This window comes from Pseudonaja textilis, chromosome 9, assembly GCF_049901715.1.
Source record: "Pseudonaja textilis isolate UNSWEBS1 chromosome 9, rPseTex1.2, whole genome shotgun sequence".
NCBI lineage: Eukaryota > Metazoa > Chordata > Lepidosauria > Squamata > Elapidae > Pseudonaja > Pseudonaja textilis.
Window position 1 is genome coordinate 5,693,953 of NC_141998.1, and position 14,250 is coordinate 5,708,202.

At 40.6% G+C, this 14,250-nt stretch overlaps 1 protein-coding gene across 1 annotated transcript in view; it reads right to left on the bottom strand.

The window, feature by feature from the left end:
- Positions 1 to 14,122, bottom strand: part of NSD3 (nuclear receptor binding SET domain protein 3) — a 115,908-nt gene extending 101,786 nt beyond the window's left edge. The window contains exon 1 of the mRNA XM_026714982.2: positions 13,779 to 14,122. The gene's annotated coding sequence lies outside the window, so the exon portion shown is untranslated. The remainder of the gene's footprint in view (positions 1 to 13,778) is intronic.
- Between the last annotated feature and the right edge of the window lie 128 nt (positions 14,123 to 14,250).

Genomic DNA, 14,250 nt, shown 5'->3' on the forward strand with positions numbered 1-14,250 from the left:
ATCGCAGTTGTCCAACCTTTTGGCTTGCCTGAACTGCACTGAGTAAAAAGGGATTGGCTTGGGCCATGTATCAAATATATACTAGTTAATGTATATTAACGAACGTCCTTTAATTTTTTTTTTTATTAACTTGAGGGGCCACAATAGGTAGGACCAGGGCCTGCATGCAGTCTATATGTCGTGGGCCGCATAGAACAACTAGTTATAAATCATCGAGCATACTGCTTTTTCCAGATGCTTTGCTTGCCCTTGGAAGATTTGGGACTGGAAAATAATAGGTTTGTGGAACTAAGACATCAATCAAAAGCATATATACCTCCAAAGAAGGCCCAATGAAAGGAGACCTTTAAGGAGACGTACAACCCTACTTTTGCTTTTGTTATTTATTTATTCCTGAATTCAATTGGATATTATTGATCCTCCACTTTTCTGACAACAGATCTGTACCTATGGACTCTGAGTAAAATATGAGGTATCAAACAACTAAGAGCTCGACAATACAGGTTTCCAAACAGCATCCATTACATCTCAAAAGTATTTCGTGCAGGGAAGGTGCAAATGAACAAAGAGCAGCCTCTTTTTGTATGATTTTAGGGCAGTATAGAAGTTGGATAGAAGAAAATTTCATAACAACTGAATTCTGAAACAGGAGCAGGTTATAACAATATAATTCCAGCTTAATTGCTGAGTAATTTAAATATGTTCCCTAAAAGAACAAACTAGGGATTTAGAAATGTCTTAGAGATTTGTAGCTTTTTAATATGACAACAACTAGTTGTAAATAATAGATTATTTTGCTTTCTGGGTTTTTGAAATTCACACTTTAGCAAGACCCAGTTTAAAGCGTGCTGCACGGTCTTACCACTCTCTCCTTCCAGCTAGATTGATTCAATTCCTTCGAAGTGTTTAAAGAGCACTCATTTTCCATATTTTGACTGATTCTACTGCCCTTTCTGGAACCCATTTATCTTGTTGAAGAGAGTGGCATTAGGGTTTGACAACAGTATTCCAGGGGAAGTCTGGCCAGAAGGATTACAGTTGGAACAATTATTTGTAGTAGCTTGAGAGCTCATTCCAGCGTCTACCTTGGCATGCATTCCCTTTACCGAATTAAGATGCAGATTTCATACAGATATGGAAGGTAACAGATCATCCTAAAACCTCATTTGTACTGCATGGTTCTGACTTGTAAATTTTGATGGGTAGTTTGAAGACATCTGGCCTGTTTGTGGCATTCCGTACCAAGTGCTGGCAATGGATTAAAAGACAGGAAATTCAAGCAGGTGCCAACGTCAAATGTCTATCTCTGTGCCTGCATCTATGAATGTAGGCAGCTGATACTTTGGGCAAAAATATTTAGCTCTGTTCTCATGTGGTTATTTATTACTGTCATATATATATATAGAGAGAGAGCATGTATGTATGTATGTATGTATGTATGTATGTATGGCATTCAGCTTTGTTCGGGTGTTTTCCCACGTCATGTAGTTGTACTTTTAAAGTTTAGCGACGTTTCAGCAGAATCTCATCTGCCATCATCAGAAGCCTGATGATGGCAGATGAGATTCTTCTGAAATATTGCTACAACTTTAAAAGCACAACTACTATGACGTGGAAAATACTCAACAAAGCTGAATGTTATACAGTAAGTACCATAAAAACTTAAGAAAAAAAAAAAATATATATATATATATGTTTTCTTAAGTTTTCGCGGGTACTTACATGTATGGCATTCGGCTTTGCCATTTGAAACGTCGCTACAACTTTAAAAGCACAACTACTATGACGTGGGAAAATACCCCGAGCAAAGCCAAATGCTATATATATATATATATATATATGGCATAGGAAAGAATAATGCTTTATTTTTTTCCACATTCTGGAATCAGTTTAAGAAGCTCTTTGTTATCAGCTATGAGGTTTTACAAGGACACATCTGAATTTAGACCAAGGAAAGATAAAATGCAAAAAGAAAAAAAAAAAGGTTTTTTTTTTTTAGCAGCAATAAAGACTGGAATGGAAGAAATAACAAAATCTGTTGCCTTCTCATAACATTAAGTTTCTTATATATTGTCTTTATTTTAACTTACTTAAAGGCCTTACGTAAAGCCTGAGAAATGCAAAATTCTTAAACAAGCTGAACAAAACATTCATGAGTAATGCTCAATGCCTATTATTTTGAAACAGAGATTCAAATGGCTGAAGGTATGAATCAGAGTTTTTAATAGTTTCTTTTGTAAGTAAAAAAAAACAACCCACTCGCCTACTGTAAAATAGAGAAGGACAGGACACAGATAATCTATCTGTTTACATTCACTTTAATATCCAACACACAGAGTACACATAAGAGTAAGATATAAAAAGATATATTTAATTACACAATAGTTGCATTAATTGCCTTTACATTGCCTAAAAGCAAGTATAAAAAGTCTAGTATTTGTCTCAGTTTCTGCTTTTACATGCTGTGGCTTAGCATTTGGTCAAGATAGTTTTGCATGGAGAAATATACAGGAAATTATTTGCAATTCGGTCTAGCGTAAGTAAATGTTTGGGAGCGTCAAATCGCTTGCATCAGAGCCAAAGGAGAAAAAAATAAAGCAATAGTTCAGTAAATAAAGAAATGTGATATGGGTTTGGAGGAGACGTGAAAGCAATCATAATCAACTAATGATGCAAAAGTAGCAGGAAGACATGCTCTGATAGTGAAATAATTTTACATGTTTTCAATAGTTGCTGAATGTGAATATTTCATTTCCCCACAATTAGGATATTTTTCTCTCTCTCTCAAATTTGTGCTGAAACCAAACTGCCAAGATGCATCTTGAAACGGTACTTCTGTTTAAATTAACTATTTAAACTATGGACAAGTTATGACCCGGGGGCGGGGGAGGGATTTTTTGCGCGATCTCTCCACTTTTTGGAATTGTCAAAATGTTTTTGCTGAGCAAGTGGCTGAACTAATTTGAAAGGGGGGGAATTGTGAAAACTCTTTCATTTTATGTTTGAGGAATCAGTCTAATTGAATGTAGATTGAATTTAACTTCTCATTAAACCTGCATCAATTGCAACGTCATTTTCCAAGTGCACTTTTTTTCCTGGTTATATTTTCAAAATGGTTTATAGAACATATTACACAATCTGGGACCTGGGGGGTCCTTGTTTGAGAGAGACTTCCTTAACCAGATTTTCCATGCCTTCACAATGAAAGCAGAGCGTTTAATGTACCCGTGGTTTCCCGAAAATAAGACCCTGTCTTATATATTTTCTGCCACCAAAAAAGGCACCAGGTCTTATTTTGGGGGGATGTCATCCACTGACTAAAACTCACTTACGCACGTTGTGCCCAGCCTCCTGTTCGCTATTGTCAGAGGCCTTCAGGAACTTCTGTGGCCGGCAAGGCTTTCCTGAAGGCCTCTGAAGCCGATAAGGGAGCTCTGGATCGATCCGGAGCTTTGTTATCAGCTACAGAGGCTTCCAGAAAAGACTTGCCAGCCGCAAAAGAAATGGGCCGGCAAGGCAGGTGTCAGGGTGTGCGAGGCCTGGCTACAACTGTCCAAAGATAAGTAGTAGGGCAGCTCCACCTTCTCCCATCCCCACCCTAGCTTAATTTTTACCTGTCCACACTGGCATGGGTAGGATCTTAATTAGGGCTTATTTTGGGGGTAGGGCTTATTTTGGGCTCACGTGTGGAAAATCAAGCTAGGACTTACTTTCAGCGTACCGGTAGGTCGTATTTTGGGGGAAACGGTATTTGAAAAATTCTTAAAAATTCAGGGAGATAATCTTTCTTGAAAGTAGCCCATGTTGAACTGTCTAGCATGGTCAAACCTCAAGAACTGACCACTGGAAACATTTTATGACATATTTTGCATTATATCCTAAAATGCTTTATGAAAAAAAGTTAGGTCCCAAAATGTTTCATAAAACTCAATTGCAAGTGGTCCTTGACTTACAACAGTTCCTTTAGTGACCATGCAAAGTTGCAACAGCACTGGAAAAAATTGACTTATGACCATTTTTCACATGGCCCTGGCAGTGATCAAAATTCCAAGGCTTGGCAACTGTCTCATTTATGACGCTCGGCGTATCCCGGACTCCAATGATCCCCTTTTACGACCTTCTGACAAACAAAGTCAATGGGGGAAGCCAGATTCAGTTAATAACCGGGTTGCTAACTTAACAACTGCAGAGATTCGCTTAACAACACTGACAAAAAAGGTCATAAAATGGAGCAAAACCCACTTAACAAATGACTCACTTGGCAGCAGAAATTTTGGGTTCAATTATGGGCATAATTTGAGGACAACCTGTACACGGGAGTCCTGGATTCCAGACTTTGGATGCCTTCTGGAAGTTAGCCCCTTTGAGATACCTTGGCTGAAAAAGTTTCGGTCTATGATTCATTGTTTTGCAATTTAGAGGTTGCAGACAAAAGAGTTTTAGTAGAATATAGATGATATTATAAATGTGCCGGTATGTAGACGTATGTAGGTGTGAATCACAGGGGGTTTTTCAGCAGGTTCTGGCCAGTTCTGGAGAACTGGTGGCAGAAAAATTGAGTAGTTTGGAGAACCAGCAAATACCGCCTCTGACTGGCCCCGCCCCCATCCATTCTCTGCCTCCCGAGTTCCAGCTAATTGTCTGGGTCTTCTTTGGTTGCCCTGCACAGGAGAATGGATCTGAAAAGCAGGTTAGTGGGGTGGGGAGGGAATGGAGGTTTTGCAGTATTCCTCCCCTGCCATGCCCACCAAGCCATGCCCACAGAACCGGTAGTAAAAAAATTTGAATCCCACCACTGGTGTGAATATATTCATCAGATTAATTTTTTACAGCACAATTCTCTTTTATTCCCAGATGACTAAGAAGGTGTTATTTAAAATACAATCATATCCAAATAGTATGTAAAATTTATATATACATTATGTACAATATAAAATAGTTATGTAAAATATGCACAATAAAATATTAACATGCAGCTTTTAGAAAGTTTATTCTAGGTACATGTTATATTAGTTTGTAAATAGTTTTCAGTGCCTGCACTGTGATCTTAAACACTTCCAACTAGGTTAGAAAAAAAATCTATCCCGTTTTATTATTGTTTTAAACCACTTATAATAATTTCCAAACAAAGGTCTATAATTCCATTCCATTCCTGTAAATCAGCTGTGATTTACAGATTCTGCCCATCCCATCAGACACTTTGGTTCCCACTTATCGATGGCAAGAGGGAACAGAGAGGAATTTTTGAGAGACTTATGAATTCATAAAAATTAAAAAGATGAGCTTATAAAGACTCCTTTGCAATAATAATAACATAACAACAAAACAAAGCAACAACAACAATAATAGTGACCAATGTGTTTCTCCATTGAATGAAGAATTTGCAATTATGCACTCCAAGCAATTTGTAAATGCAGATAGTCTTTGACTTAGGACCACAATTGAGCCCAAATTTTCTGTTGTTAAGTGAGACATTTTCTAAAAGTAAGTTTTGCCCCATTTTTGCAATCTTTCTTACCATGTTAAGTGAATCACTGCAGTTGATAAATTATTAACCTGGTTGTTAAGTGAATCTGGCTTCTCCATTGACTTTGCTTGACCCATTGCAACCTACAATGGTCATAAGTGAAAACTGGTCATAAGTCCCTTTTTTCAGTGCCGTTGTAACTTTGAATGGTCACTAAACGAACTGTTGTAAGTCAAGGACTACCTGTATAGCATTTAGTACAGAGGTGGTATTCAGCAGGTTCTGACCAATTCTGGAGAACTGGTAGCAGAAATTTTGAATAGTTCAGAGAACCGGCAAATCCCACCTCTGACTGGCCCCGCCCCCATCTATTCTCCGCCTCCCGAGTCCCAGCTGATTGGCTGAGTCTTCTTTTGTTGCTCTGCACAGGAGAACAGAGCTGGAAAGCAGGTTAGTGGGGTGGGGAGGGAATGGGGATTTTGCAGTAACCTTCCCCTGCCACGCGCCCCCAAGCCACACCACACTCACCAAGCCACGCCCACAGAACCAGTAGTAAAAATTTTTTGAATCCCACCACTGATTTAGTAGGAATCAATAAGAGTCAAACCAACTGTATTTGCGTAACCCCTGCTAATCATTTTTAGAATAGACAAGATATAATAGTCACCCTGTTCTCCCTTCCTAGAATTTCAATTATTATTCTAAAGAAAGAAAGCAAGAAATGCACAATTCTTACGTTTATCCCATTTCCTATTTATGTGTAATCATCAGCCCAGCAGCAAAAAGGTAAAAAGCAAGTTAATTGTAAGCCAAGGGGGGAAAAATTGAATAGTCATCACCAGAAGGCATTTACTTATCAATTCATATGTCTTTCATTGGCACGACTGATCAAAATGTATAATTACATCACTGCTGCCTTTCAAATGAATAGTTTTCAAAGCAAATGTTTCAATTTTAATACTTTAAAAATCAAAATTGTTTAAAACAGAAAACATTGCACCAATTTTTTGGCATATTGCTATACAGTACTTAAAGTCACTGTACGGTAGCATATATGCTAATGAAAAAAAAACCGGAATAAAAATTACAATGAGGATTATAATTAATTATGGAGGATATGTTATTAGTCAGTTGCACACATTGTCCCGAGAGCGATGTTCTCAGGGTATCAGAGTGGATTAGAGTGTTTGGGGAGGAAGGAAATTTCCACATTAAACAAGCAGAGGTGAAACTCTGTTTTCAGTCAGCAGAAGTGCTAAGCAAGCGTCGGATTTCCAGGTTCTCGGTGTCTCCATTACAAACACTTCACAACTGCAAACAGCTTGTTTGATTTTGCATATTAGCCGAAGAGTATAACTTCCCCAAGCTTTGATGTGTACTACGTCACACATGCTAAGGAAAGATTTTCAGAGAGGGGAGGAAAAAAAGTTGATTTTAAAGATCTTAGGCACTGGTTGCTTGATATTATATGGCAATCAGAATACAAAACACCACCAGTCAAACAGATGGAAATGAATGGATGGAATGGAAACAGTGGATGGAAACTAAAGAAGGAGAGAAGCAATCTGGATTTAAGGAGACGCTTCCCAATAGTGAGAACAACTTATGGATCCTTCATCACTGGAGGTTTTTAAGAAGAGACTAGATAGCCATTTGTCTGAAATGATGCAGGGGAAGTTGAGCAGAGGGTTGGACTAGAAGATCTCCCAAGAGCCCTTCCAGCTCTATTCTGACCAGTCTGCATTCCCAGCAAAGCTGGAGCAAAGTTCTAGGCAAAAATGAAGAGTCGAGAAAGGGCAGTCAAATGATCCAGATTTCTTCAAAATCCTTTTGTTCCAAGGACCTCATTGGAAATTTCTTTCTTAACAGCACAATTTCAGATCCTAGAGAACTTCTGTACCGTAAGGATATCTAGTCCAACGTTGTTTTACAACGGGGGTCCCCCAAACTTGGCAACTTTAAGACTCCCAGAATTCCCACAGCTGGCTGGAGAATTCTGAGAGTTGAAGTCCACAAGTCTTAAAAGTTGCCAAGTTTGGGGACCCCTGTTGTAAACCAACGTTGCTTGTTTCTGAACCCCCCGTTCTTTATTTATCAACCCCATTTAAAAAGAACCATAGATCGTGTTGGGGTACACTTCTATGCAGTATTCTCCTGGGAACATTCTACCACAATCTAGAAATATGAAAAGACATTTCCAGCTAGGAGATCTTAAGAGGTCTGTGACCCTTTTCAAGGTGGTCTTATTTTATTCTCATCCCGATTCTTTGCCATACGTATTGAGACGAATGTGCGAACATGTGTTCAAGATTCTATCCAGGTTTTATGTAACGCGGCTAAAGGTGGTCCTTGACTTATGACCACAACTGAGCCCAGAATTATGAGAAATCTGTTAAGTGAGTTTGGCCCCACGGGATCGTGCAACCCCCATAAATATGAAGCAGCTGTCAAGCATCTGAATTTTGATCACCTGGACATGGGAATGCTACAATGGTCATAAGAGTGAAAAATAGCCATTGCACTTATATACCGCTTTATAGTGCTTTACAGCCCCTCTCTAAGTGGTTTAGTGTCAGCCCTTTGCCCCCAACAATCTGGGTCCTCATTTTACCCACCTCAGAAGGATGGAAGGCTGAGTCAATCTAGTGGAATTCCATCTGCCAAATTGCAGTAGGAATAGCTTGCAGTACTGTACTCTAACCACTGCGCCACCGAGGCTCCTTGGTCACAAGTCTCTTTTTGCAGTGCCATTGCAACTTCGGTCACTAATGAACTGTTATAAATCAAGGACTACCTGCATAGAGGCACCGCAGTGATGGGCAGCACAGAAGTTAAATAAATATTGCATATGTGCCAGACATAATCTTCCAATTACTTATGCATGCACTATTTCACAGCTCAGATTTTGTGAATAGCATCCTACACTTTGATGATTTTTTTCAAAAAGACAAAAGGCACCACTGGAATATATTTTTAAAAAACTTCTTATTTTATTTCTGCAAAAGAAAACATCATGGAAAGGCATGAATGTGTTGAGAAATTAAAAAGAGATGGCTGTTAGTCATTGAAAGGAGTGTTGTAAGATGTATGCATTAAACTACAGGAGATCCTCAACCTAAGGCCATTTGTCTGTACAAAGATAACACCCACCCCTCTCGCAGAAGAATGAAATATTTTTGGAAATATTAAAAAAGGCAGAATATTATATTTTCCCAAAGGAGAAGCTTGCTCTTGGAGAGCAGCCTCCACCTTTGTTAATAGCCCCAGAAAGACTGGGCCAGCCTATCTTCAGGTGAAACTTGAAAAAACAGAATATCGTGCAAAAGTTCATTTATTTCAGTAATGCAACTTAAAAAGTGAACCTAATATATGAGATAGACTCATTACATGCAAAGCAAGATAGCTCAAGCCGTGATTTGTCATAATTGTGATGATTATGGCTTACAGCTCATGAAAACCCCAAATCCACAATCTCAGAAAATTAGAATATTGTGAAAAGGTTCAATATTCTAGGCTCAAAGTGTCCCACTCTAATCAGCTAATTAAGCCATAACACCTGCAAAGGGTTCCTGAGCCTTTAAATGGTCTCTCAGTCTGGTTCAGTAGGAATCACAATCATAAGAAAGACTGCTGACCTGACAGTTGTGCAGAAAACCATCATTGACACCCTCCACAAGGAGGGAAAGCCTCAAAAGTTAATTGCAAAAGAAGTTGGATGTTCCCAAAGTGCTGTATCAAAGCACATTAATAGAAAGTTATGTGGAAAGGAAAAGTGTGGAAGAAAAAGGTGCACAAGCAGCAGGGATGACCACAGCCTGGAGAGGATTGTCAGGAAAAGGCCATTCAAAAGTGTTGGGGACTTTCACAAGGAGTGGACTGAGGCTGGAGTCAGTGCATCAAGAGCCACCACACACAGACGGATCCTGGACATGGGCTTCAAATGTCGTATTCCTCTTGTCAAGCCGCTCCTGAACAACAAACAACTTCAGAAGCATCTTACCTGGGCTAAAGAAAAACAGAACTGGTCTGTTGCTCAGTGGTCCAAAGTCCTCTTTTCTGATGAGAGCAACTTTTTCATCTTATTTGGAAACCAAGGACCCAGAGTCTGGAGGAAGAATGGAGAGGCACACAAAGCAAGATGCTTGAAGTCCAGTGTGATGTTTCCACAGTCTGTGCTGATTTGGGGAGCCATGTCATCTGCTGGTGTTGGTCCACTGTGCTTCATTAAATCCAGGGTCAACGCAGCCGTCTACCTGGAGATTTTGGAGCACTTCATGCTTCCTTCTACAGACGAGCTTTATGGGGATGTTGACTTCATTTTCCAGGAGGACTTGGCACCTGTCCACACTGCCAAAAGCACCAAAACCTGGTTCAATGACCTTGGGATTACTATGTTTGATTGGTCAGCAAACTCGCCTGACTTGAACCCCATAGAGAACCTATGGAGCATTGCCAAGAGGAAGATGAGAGACATGAGACTGAACAATGCAGAACAGCTGAAGGCCACTATTGAAGCATCCTGGTCTTCTATAACACCTCAGCAGTGCCACAGGCTGATAGCTTCTATGCCATTCCGCATTGAGGCAGTAATTGCTGCAAAAGGGGCCCAAAACAAGTACTGAGTACATATGCATGCTTATACTTTTCAGAGGTCCCATATTGTTCTATGTACAATCCTTATTTTATTGATTGCAAGTAATATTCTAATTTTCTGATTGTGGATTTGGGGTTTTCATGAGTTGTCAGCCATAATCATCACAATTATGACAAATCACGGCTTGAACTATCTTGCTTTGCATGTAATGAGTCTATCTCATATATTAGGTTCACCTTTTAAGTTGCATTACTGAAATAAACTTTTGTATGATATTCTAATTGAAAAGTTTACTGAAATAAACTTTTGTATGATATTCTAATTTTTTGAGTTTCACCTGTATTCAACATTCAAGCAACATTTACCCCTTAAACTTTTGAAAATGGATTAAGCAGTACTCTGCCTGTTAATTGAGACTGCAATACTTATGATCCATCCCATAGATCAAGGGTTCCCAATCTTGGCAACTTTAAGACAGGTGGACTTCAACTTCCAGAATTCCCCAGCACAGACAAGTCAACCATATTTTAGCCTGATGTGAATGCAGCCCATGTGGTTAGACCAGGGGTCTCCAAACTTGGCAACTTTAAGACTTGTGGACTAACTTCCATAGCTGGCTGGAGAATTCTGGGAGTTGAAATCTACAAGTCTTAAAATTGCCAAGTTTGGAGACCTCTGGGTTAGACTGTGGACCAGCAATCTCTTCAAAATCGAATTAACTCAGGAATCTCTCATTCTGGTTAATCATAGGCAAAACTATCCTTCTGTCTCAGCCTTTCTCAGTTATCCATCCAATTATATTCTGACTGCAAAATCCAAATCTTTGCCCACATACCTATTTTTGCATGGATGGCATAACTTGGGAGACGGCATAGTGGAGTGGGCTGATTGAATCTATAGGTTGCAACCAACCCGGAATTTTACTGACCTAGCTAGAATGCTAGCTGCACACCCTAATTTCTTTCTAAGATCTCCAAGGCAACCAACACTGTACCACAGCAAACAAATGGGAGCATAACCAAGCGAAAGGACATCGCTTCCCTCCAGAGACAAGATCTTGCCTGCCTTCCCTATAAATGTCAAACATTGTTTCAAGGCAAATTGCAAAATTGTGTTGACCTCTTGTAGCAAAAACAAATTAATAAAAGAGAGAAAGACAGAAAGGGAAAAAAAAAACCCTGATTCCCACAACATGTTTAGTAGCAATAGCAACAGCACTTAGACTTATATACCGCTTCACGGTGCTTCACAGCCTTCTGTAACCAGTTTACAGAGTCAGCCTATCGCTCCCAACAATCTGGATCCTCATTTTCCCCACCTCAGAAGGATGGAAGGCTGAGTCAACCTTGAGCCAGTCAGGATCAAACTGCTGGCAGTGGGCGGAAGGAAGGAAGGAAGGAAGGAAGGAAGGAAGAGCAATAGCAATATACTTAGACTTATATACTGCTTCATAATGCTTTACAGCCCCCTTTCTAAGCAGATTACAGAGTCATCCTATTCCCCCAACAAACTGGATCCTCATTTTACCCATCTTGGAAGGATGGAAGGATGAGTTAACCTTAAGCCAGTCAGGATTGAACTGCTGGCAGTGGGCGGAAAGAAGGAAGAACAATAGCAATAGCACCTAGACTTATATACCGCTTCATAGTGCGTTACAGCCGTCTCTAAGCGGCTTACAGAGTCAACACTTTGCCCTCAATAATTTGGGGTGCTCATTTTACCCATCTTGGAAAGATGGAAGGCTGAGTCAACCTTGAGCCTGGTGGGATTCGAACTGCCAAATTTTAGGCAGCCGACAATCAGCAGAAGTAGCCGGCAGTACTGCACTCTAATCACTACGCCACTGACCTCTAAATTCTGGCCAAAACTACACTCCTGGGTCAAAAATAGCCCATTAGGAACAAAAAGTCTCCACCTACTTTCTTCAGGAAATGATTGACAGTGCTGGTGAATCTTCTTTATATCATTATTTCTTTCTTACATGCTTATCACTGCCACCATCAAGACTCTCAGCAATGTGCAATGCAACTGACAACAATCCATAGCACACATAGTAATCCATAAAATCAACCACAGCCAGAAAAAAGCATCTGGAGCCACATACAGTCTAATGGGAGCATCAATCTGCTAATTAAAGGAGCTTTCCAAAAGAGGTTTTTCGTCATCCTCTGGAAGGTAATTTTGGGCAGACTTTGCCTCTGCAGAGCACAGGGGACAGAAAGATTTCTCAGTAGCAAGCACCACCACCAACTTTTCACATCCATATGATCCAGGATAATTCTTGTCAGGTGGGTCAGTCCGGCAAATATCTCAGCTCCAAGGCCTCCTGCTCTGCTCCTATTAGCTAGGCTAGCAACACCAACGGCTGCAGACAGTGTTTGGTTAGCTGAGTTCTGCCTCCAGAAGTTGTGGGTGCAGCAACACTGGCGGTTTTTAAGAAAAGACTGGATAGCCATTTGTCTGAAATGCTATAGGGTCTCCTGCTTGAGCAAGGGGTTCGACTAGAAGACCTCCAAGGTCCCTTCCAACTCTCTTATTCTGCTAAGGCCAATTTGGATAAAATCCAGGAGCCAGTCCACTGGCAACATATTGAGGGGCAAGGCTGAGAGAGTTGGCGCTGTTCTGACCAAGGCTTATTGAGACAGTAACAAACACATGTTAGTCCCAAACCCCTTTTTTCTTTATTTGAACCGCTGAGAATTTTTAGTCATTCACAGCCCATAATTACTATTACTTTGTAATAGTCCCATGGAAGTCTGCCAAAGTCCTTCGGGATAAGTCTGATAAGCACGCACCTTTATCTTCCTTGAAATGCTGCCAACAACTAAATTTCCAATTAGTTATACAAGGCCAGCCAGAGCACAAATTCAACACAGAGCTTCAGGTTTCAAACCGACCAGTACAAACAAAGTTGCTTCCTGCAAAGGCTCTTGTCCTTTTGCTCCTCCTTTATGTCTTATGGGAGGGCCAATCACCTCCAAGCCTTACTCCCTTTTTTGTCTTAACTGTTGCCTTCTGTCAGCTCTGCGCATGCGCACACTGGGAATAGGCTCCCCTTGTTCCTCTGCCTCACTGCTGCCAGATTCTGGAGGCTCCGGAGTCAGCACATAACTCCCAGAAGGCCCTGGCCCCATCTCTGCATCGGATGCAGGACCCTTGTCCAAGGCCTTCCTAGACTCCTGGACTGGCCCTTGTTCCTCCCCACTGTCCGACTCTGCTGCCAACTTTGCTGGCTGCCGGCGGACCACAACAAGCACTGCTGCTAGTACAATAAGTAGAAAATTAAAGAATAAAATAGGGACACTTCATATTCTTTAATTTCATCTTCCATCAACCTTGGCTCCGTTCCCCTAAAGTATGACTCCAAAACACAGTTGAACCTCTGTATTCCCTTGTTGGTTGGCCATTCTCTCTTAAGTACATCATACAAGGATTTTTTTAAAAATTAACTTTCAGCATATTGGAAAACAAGTGTAAACATACTGTATTTATCAAAAGCAAAAAGTTGTCCTTCGTGGCCCTGAGTTCAGCTTAAGTGACTACCCACAACAGGTTGAACTGATGAGGTCACAATAAACCTCAGCATGGCTAAGGGACAAGAAACTTCTGCATTTTAATGTGAGGGGTTTGACTTGGGAGTTCAGCCTAAAGTTGAATTCCCCTCTCTGGACCTGCAGTATTAACACATTGGGGACACATTGTAAAGGCGTTACTCACCTCTCTGTCGTTAGAACAGCCTCCAAACGGAAATAGTTTTACTTGGCAAAGCAATTCTCTTTTAAAAGCTGTGTGTATCTACGAGACTAGACGTCCCACCTGCACCTAAGTCTCTTAAATTAGACTAATGCATTTAGTCTACTGCTAATGCAGGCTTGGAAGCCTGCACACAACAAATGCCTTAAATATCTTAAAGATGCATCTATACTCGTTCGATATCATATGTTATTTTTTTTTTTCTCCTGCTCTGGAGCAACTCCCCCCCCTCCACGCAAAAAAAGAAAAGAAAAAAGGAAGTCCTGCGAAAGAGCCACCCTCTGCAACAATTTAGCTTTAATTTAATAAAAGCATTCAAAGAACCGCCCTTCTCCTGTCGCTCCAACTCGAATCCCCGCCCTCTCCTCCCCAGCCCTGCGTTTTTATTGGCTACCACCGAACGCAGGGCGGCCCAATCCGCGCGTAGAGCGAGCGA